Source organism: Peromyscus eremicus, chromosome 2, assembly GCF_949786415.1.
Source record: "Peromyscus eremicus chromosome 2, PerEre_H2_v1, whole genome shotgun sequence".
Classification (NCBI taxonomy): Eukaryota; Metazoa; Chordata; class Mammalia; order Rodentia; family Cricetidae; genus Peromyscus; species Peromyscus eremicus.
Genome location: NC_081417.1, coordinates 54,909,415 through 54,917,994, shown reverse-complemented (window position 1 = coordinate 54,917,994; position 8,580 = coordinate 54,909,415).

Here is an 8,580-nt window from a genome sequence, read left to right as displayed (position 1 = left end):
AAGGAAGGAAGGAAGGAAGGAAGGAAGGAAGGAAGGAAGGAAGGAAGGAAGGAAGGAAGGAAGGAAGGATGGATTCTGGGCTCTTACTAAGTGTGTAAGAAATACATGCATGTGTTCTTCATTAGCACCTCCTTTAATTAACCTGTTTGTATAAGGCTGGTTCCCCAAAAGCTTGAACCAGAAATTACATGTGAAGCTTTGTTTTGTTTTGAAGATCATCTCCTTACCACCTATTACCACCCTATGGTAATGATCCTCAAATCCTTTAAACCTGTTTTTAAAATGTTCATTTTATGTATGTGGGTTTTTTGCCTGAATGTTTGCATGTGCACCCTGTGCTTGCCTGGTGCCCACAGAGGTCAGAAGAGGGCATCGGGTCCCCTGGAACTGGAATTGCAAAAGGTTGTGAGCCACCATGTGGGTGCTGGGAACCAAACCTACACCCAGGTCCTGTGCGAGAACAGCAAGTACTCTAGACCACTAAGCCACCTCTCCAACCGTGTCCCCCTCTCAAGTCCTTTTAAAGACAGTTACTCGCTTCTTGTCTTCTTTCCTTCTCTAGTTCTTTCTTTTCCTAAGATAAGGTCTCACTATCCAGGCGTGGCTATCCCAGAACCCCCCCCTGTAACCCAGACTAGCCTCCGTTCATGAGCAATCCTCTTTCTCAGCATGCCAAATGCCACGATTACAAGTCTGTACCACCATACCCAACAAGACACATCTTCTTAGTGCAATAATTTGTCTTCTTTTTCTTTTTGCTACAAAACAGAACTTGATGATTCTTATTTTTTGCACATGCATGTGTGGGGGTGCGTGTGAGTATGCATGCTTAGGCCTGAGGTTGGTGCCGGGAGTCTTCCTCAGTCACTCTTTATGCTTGAGAAAGAGTTTCTCCACTGAACCCAGAGCCTGTCAATCCAGCTGTCTATGTGCTTCTGTGCCTCCTGGGGTCTGGAATAACTGACAGGCCACCACACTCACCACACTCATTTAGATGAGTTCTGAGTCCCCAAACTCCTGTCCCCAGTATTCGGTACCGAGCCATCTCTCAGACCCAGTTTCGTTTTTTCTTGTAATGCCCTCTGTTGGCTTCCTGGTAGAGAAGGTGTTTTGGTTTCTGGTCTAAGGTATTTGCCACTTTTCACTCAGAGAAAGGTCCCAGCTGATGCTTTGCTTGACCGTCTCCGAGGTGACCAAGTGAGATTGCTCATTAAAGCAGCAGGCGCAGCAGGCCAGGCTCCTGGTCATTTCCAGCCCGAGGATCTCTGTTATGACCCATTCAAAACTCAAAAGACTCCACAGCTTTTTACCTAAATCAGGAAAGTGGTGCTGGGGGAAGAAAGATGTGGAATTTAAAGGGAGAATCTTGATGTTAAAGTGACGGATGAACCAGGCATGGCGCACATACCTGTAATCCCAGGACTCAAGAGACCAAGACAGAATTGCTGCACGGCTAAGGCAGTCTGGGCAACACAACACATTTCGGGCCAGTCTTCCCAGGAGTCACAGTTACAGCATATAACGGCGTTCCAACTCTTTCTGTAGTCAGATGTGGCTAGCTGTGCTGAACATACTGTATCATGTTTCTCCATTCATTCTTTGGTAGACTTGGACTGTTTCCGCTTTTTTTACTGTGAATACTGTGTAATGGGCTGAGGTATCCTTAGTACTGGACAGCCCTGAGTTATGTCTGCCCTCTGTACCTGACACCCACCACACACTCACTGTTCTATGTAGACTTTGCCATATACATGATTTCAGTTCTTTTGGGTGCACCAAGGAGTGTTACTGTTAGGTCGTCAATAACCGTCAAACATTTTTTGAGGAACTGACAAACTGCTTCCAAGATAACTGCATGGTTTTATAACATCACTCTGATATGTGAGGCTGTCTACCATAGCTACATCCTCGAAGTGATATTCTTTTTGCCAGCTTGACTGGATTGAGAGATGTGTAGGATATCAATAAAATGCACCTATAGGTGTGCTGTGAGGGTATGTCCAGAGATGACTAGATCATGCAGGCTCTGACCTAAGCAATGGTTTAACCCACTGATGGATTCATAGTCTCAATAGACTACTGGAAAGTTGTAGAACTCTGGGTGGTAGGGTCTAGATAAGGAAGTAGGTTACTTGGGGTGTGCCTTTGAATCATGCTTTGGCCCGCCCCACCCCCTTGACTTTGCTATTCTCCATATCCTGGATCCCATGAGGGAGCCAGCATCCGCCACCTGCTCCCAGTACTGCGATATCCAGCATTACCTTGGGCCCAAAGTCATAGATTCGGCCCACCTGGGTAGAAACTGAGGCAGAATAATTCTTTCTTCCTTATGTTATTTCTCCCAGCAACTGTCACAGAGTGAAAAGTTCACTAATACCCACCACTGCTGGCCTTCTAACTCTAGCCAGCTTGGTAGATGTGACATGGTATCTCATTGTGGTTTCACTGAGATGTGGTCTTGCTGAGTAACCCCCAGCTGGCCTGGTACTCACTCCGTTCTCCAGGCTGGCCTTGAACTCACAACAATTCTCTTACCTAACTTTGCAAGAGTTAGGATTACTTTTTTTTTTTTAAATTGACACAGGGATCTCATATAACCCATGCTGGCCTTGATATCACTATGAAACTAAGGATAGCCTTGAATTCCTGGTCTTCCTCCCAAATACCAAGATTACAGATGTTGGCTACTAGGTCAAGCAGCTCTTGGAATATATTTTTAAATTTAAGATTTATTTTTATTATGTTTAACTATGTATACATGTCTATGTATGGATGTGCCTGAGGTGGGTGCTTAAGAAGGCCAACAATGTCAAATACTCCTAGATCTTGAGTCACAAGTGCTTGTGAGCTGCTTGATATGGGTGCTAGGAATTGAACTCGAGTTTTCTTTCTTTTTTTCTTTCTTTCTTTCTTTCTTTCTTTCTTTCTTTCTTTCTTTCTTTCTTTCTTTCTTTCTTTTTTTAAATGCATACGGGGGTTTTGTCTACCTGTATGTCTGTACACCATGCCAGTGGAGGCCAGAAGAGGATATCAGATGCCCTGAACTGGCATTAAGGATGGTTGTGAGCTGCCAGGTGGGTGCTGGGAATGAAACCCAGGTCCTCTGAAGAGCAGCCAGGGCTCTTAACTGCTGAACTACCTCTTCATCCCTGGGTCCTTTTTCAGGGACCACAAGTGCTCTTAACCACTGAACCATCTCTCCAGTCCCTTGGGACATATTTTTAAATAGAATGCTTAAAACACATTTTTTTTCACCAGTGGGGACTAAAAGTGACGAAACATCTGCTTATTTATTTTTGTTTTTGCTATTCATTTGGCAGTGAGGATCAACTCCAGGACCTTGCCCATACCGAAAATATACTCTATTGCTTAGCCATTCCTTCAGCTGAAGATGTGGTTTCTTTGACCTGTCAGTACCCAGAATCCCACACACAGACAGATATCTACATATATGCACATATTCTTTTCCCAATCTTCCTACTATGGGTATGTCATAAATTTAAAATCTCTTGATATCTGTTTCTTGTACTTCTGTTTGTCTTTCAAATTAATAAGTGTGACTGCAGACATAGTTCAGTTGGTAGAGTGTTGGCCTAGCATGTGTGAGGCTCTAGGTTAATCCCCAGGGGGCATAAGGTATGTGTGTTGGTGCCACATTCCTGTAATCCTGGTGCCTGGGAGGTAGAGACGGGAAGATCAAGAACTCAAGGGGACCCTCAGCTACACAGCAAGCTTGAGGCCAATGTGGGCTATATGAAACCCTTTCTTAAATAGTAATAATTTCCCTGACCCTTTCCTTGATTTTGTTTTTCATTTATCAATGATTTGTTTATTCCAGAGCTCTCTGACAGAAGAGTACATCTTTTTCAATTCTTTCAAATATACTACAGATTCTATCAGTTTAATCTTTTTATTAGAATCCCCTAGCAACCATCAATTCTGCTGCAGTCTGGCCTAGTTGGTCTTTAGGCCACCTGCACAGCTTGTCACACTAAGATCACCTCTCTCTCTCTTACCCATAAATCTTTTCACTCATTTCCCAAATGGGTCATCATCCTTTCTCTTTTCTCTTTCTGGATTTGTCTCTGAAAAGAGGGGTGAAGTGTGATCCTAATCAGTCTCATCAATAAAAACCAGGAGTCAAATATCGGGGTAATAACCTGAAAGATCAGAGAAGCAAAGGAGGAGCCACTAGAGACTTATTACATCTACGAATCTTCTGACTGAATGGGGGCTGAGATCCTATCTCCATCTGCTTTATATTCCTGTCTCCACCTCCCAGTTGTGCTGGGATCAAAGGCATGAGCCTCCTAAGTGCTAGGCTCAAAGGTGTGTGCCATCACTACCTGGCCTCTGGTGGCTAGCTCTGCCCTCTGATCTCCAGGCAAGCTTTATTTGTCAGAACACAAACAAAATATCATACAACAGAGAAGCTTTAAGAATGACCAAATGAGAGCAAATGTCTTAGGTTTTATGTGTTTGAGAAAGTTAGATTCTGGCCCTCTGCTTGACAGTTTGGGAGAAACAGGCTTCTGTAACACAAATCTTAGGGGGTCTTATTAATAAAAACAAACCCAGGAGCCAGGTATTGGGGTGAACTCGGAAAGGTCAGAGAAACACAACAAGCCACAGCTAACCTCACCTTGCCAATTCCTCAGCTGGTCTTGTTTCCTTAAACTGGAAGCCTCTGAGTCCTCATCCGAATGGATCTCAGCTGAACTGCTGATAAAAGCTGAAAGCTTAAAAAAGGCTCTAATTCCTGGTCCTCACGCCTTATATCCCTTTCTGCTTCCTGCCATCACTTCCTGGGATTAAAGGAGTGAGTCACCATGCCTGGCTGTTTCCAGTGTGGCTTTAAACTCAGAGATCCAGGCGGATCTCTGCCTCCAGAATGCTAGGATTAAAGGTGTGTGCTACCACTGCCTAATCCTAAATTTAATCTAGTGGCTGTTATTGTTCTGTGACCCCCAGATAAGTTTATTGGGGTGCACACTATATCAACCACAGGCTTCTGTGTTGGTAGTCACTTCCCTTTGGAATGTTGAGGTCATTTGGACACTGTCTTCTACCTTCCAGTTCTAGTGATCAGATACCACTCAAGGTTTAACACTTCATGGGAGACCTGTGTCTCTCTGGAAGTGTTTCAGTGATCATCTCTTTTCTGATCATTGAGTTTCTCGGTGTAGGAATATTTTCAACTTGGGTGTTGACAACGTGTGAGCTTTCTGCCTGGAGGTTCATGTTGCTCATTCACTACATCCTTGATACTCTGAGATAATTCATTAGAGGGCATTATAGTTAGGGTCCTGAATGTCTCCCAGAGCTCTGTGTATTGAGGGCTTGGTCCTCAGCCTGTGGTGATATTGGGAAGTGGAACCTCTAGGGACAGAGCCCTAGTGGAAAGAAGATAAGTTATGGGGGCATGCTCTTACAAGGTACTGGACCATGGCCTCTTCTTCTCTCCTGCTGTCCTGTCCTCTTGCTCTGGTGCTCTGTGTCACCGCAGGTCCAAAGCAAATGACCAGGGACTGAAACTATCACCAAACAAACCTTTCTTCCTTCCAGGTGAATTCTCTCGAAGCATATATTTTGTCATAGTGACAAAGAGCCAACAAAAACGTGGTCCTGGAATTTTCTTCTTCTCTGTTTCCATGGCTTATAAATTCCTTTTGTTACTGTTCAGTCCTCAAAACTCTCACGACCCAGTTGGGCATGGTAGAGTATATCTATAATGCCAGCAATTGGGGACGGGGGTGGGGTGGGGTGGTGGGGGTGGAGTGGTGGGGGTGGGGGCTTGTGAGAGGCTGAGGCAGGAGGGTCATGAGTTTGAGGCCAGCCTGGGCTATAAAGAGAATTCTAGCCCAGCTGAGCTACATAACGAAACCTGTCTTTTAAAAAAAATAAAAAAGAGACAGACAGACAGACAGACACACAGAGGCTGAGACTCTGATTGTAGACTTTGTATATAAAGCACAAAGTATTAAGCTAGTGGGAGTCACAAAAAGATTAACAATTAAACTAGGCTTAGAGAACCATGACATTGTGACTCAGAGGACACTATAATAAAGGGACAGAAGAAGTACAGGAAATATAGTCAGGTATGCTGGTATGTCTGTAATCCCAACACTTGGGAGGCAGAGGCAAAAGGAGTGAGCAATCCAGGATGGCCTGAGCTAGACTCTGTTTCAAAAATACATAGGTAGGTAGTAAGTAATAGACAGGTATGTTGGTAATAGATATAGATCTATTAATAGTGAGGTCTCATATCAAAGATGAAAGTTAGCATCAATATTTAAACTAATCACATGTTGTGTACCTGTACATATTAAGAATAACTGTAACATGCTAACTTACCAGTTAGGCTAAACTTTAGTTATTCTCTCCCGAAACTGGGAATAATAATTACATCATTTTAGATACTGCATTTATAGCAGTGAGTCATCATCAATACTAAAAAATGACCTGGCAGAATGCCAACATGAGCAGCTCCTTCTGTGAGTCTCTTGAAAGAGGTTTCATTTGGCCTTTAGCTCTATAAGCCACTGGGCTGGTCTTTCCATGTTCAGTTGGTTTTTTCTTATTGTTGATGTTTGAGACAGGGTCTTATATAACCAGTGTTGGTCTTGAACTCATTATATAGCTAAGGATGACCTAGAAATCCTGATTCTCCTGCTTTTATCTCCCAAGTGGCTAGGATTACAGACTCTACTACTGAACTACAGCTCCAGACCCTCTTTTTATTTTGATACTGGGTTTCACTAAGTTGTCCAGGCAGTCCTGGAACTCATTATGCAGCACAGGCTAGCTTTAAACTCACGGTAATCCTCCTGCTTCAGCTTCCTGGTTGCTGTGATTACAGGTGTGTTTCACTACACCTAGCTCCCTTAATTTATTTTAAACTTCTTGGAAATAATTGAATGTCACTTTTCTGAAGATATCAGGTGAAATCAGAAAATAAAACTGTAACCATTAAGTCTTTCTCTGAGTAGGGGTAATACACTCTATAGACAGGTCATGGACAAAAAAAAACACACAAAAAAATCCACTTTATTATCTGAAGATTCTTCTCTTTTTGAAAAAGAAAACATAAAGTATTAAGCAGGGAATGTTAAGCACACATCTATAATTCCAGCATTTATAGATGTAGAGGGAGAGGTAGGAAGATCAGAAATTTTAAGGCCAGCCTGAGCCACATTAGCACCTGTCTTAAAAAAACAAAAACATGCTGGGCGGTGGTGGCGCATGCCTTTAATCCCAGCTCTTGGGAGGCAGAGGTAGATGGATCTCTGTGAGTTCGAGGCCAGCTGGTCTATAAAGTAAGTTCTGGGACAGACAGGGCTGTTACACAGAGAAACCCTGTCTCAAAAAAAAAAAAAATTTTTTTTCAGTTCATTTTGCTTTAAAGGATAAAGGAAACCACCCTGACGGGCCGTGTTTCCCCAGAGTCTGGAGGCTCTGTCTATAGAGATGAAACCCAGCAGCCAGCCTTTCAATCTCTCCTCAGTTAACCACCTCCCCTTACCTTCATAGACATTTCTAGCTTATTTGCCCAGATGTGCTCAGAAGGAGGACAATGGGCAGAGCACAGACCTTATCTGACTCCAGCCAATTATTCTTCACCCAGTGACACAGTCTGAGTGTTGTTCCCTGACTTTTATGTGCTGTGATTGAATCCCAATTGTGAAATTTTGTGTGGGTAGAGGCTTAATCTGGCTATGGTGCTTAGAAGTGCGGCCTCAAGTCTATAATTCAGAAAGGAGGGTGAGACAGGAGATTGCTACCAGTTTGAGGCTAGCCTGGGCAACATATTGAGTTCCTAGCAAGTCTGAGATACAGTAAGTACAAGGTTAGCCTTAGTTACATGGTGAGTTTGAGGCCAGTCCAGGCCACCCTAGACCCTGTCTCAAGAAAACAAACCAAAGTAAACAAACAAACAAAAACCCAGAGGATTTTGAGAGGTGATTGGGTCACTAAAGTGGAGCCCCCATGATTGAATCATGGTGGATCTGTAGGAGGGTAAGAGCTGGGTGTGGTGGTGTATACCTTTGATCCCAGCACTTCAAAAGCAGAGGGGGCAGATCTCAAAGTTTGAGACCAGCTTGATCTACTAGCAAGTTCCAGGCCACCCAAGACCACATAGTGAGACTCTGTTCCCCCTACCCCAAAACAAAGAGGGCAAGACACCAAAAGAGATAGGCACACATATGTGAACTCCCAGTCTCTTGTATCACAGCAGGACTATGCCAGCAAGGCTACCACAAGATACAGACCCATGACTTTGCCCTTTCCAAATCATGAGCCAAAATAAAACTGTTCCAATAGTAAAAAAATGAACTAGTATACCAGGGTTGATAATGTAGTGTTTCTAGAAACACCTTTTTCTAAGAGGAGTCAGAGTTCTCCAACATTTCTCTAAATTTATTTTATTTTATTTTATTTTTTTACTTCCCTTACTCTGGGAGAGATCAAATGTTCAAGATGGTGTTCCAAGCCTGGAGTGAAGGTCCAGCATTACCAGTGCCCTTCTGTGCTAGTACAACAGGATACCTACCTCATGCTGTTATAACTAACACAGACTTG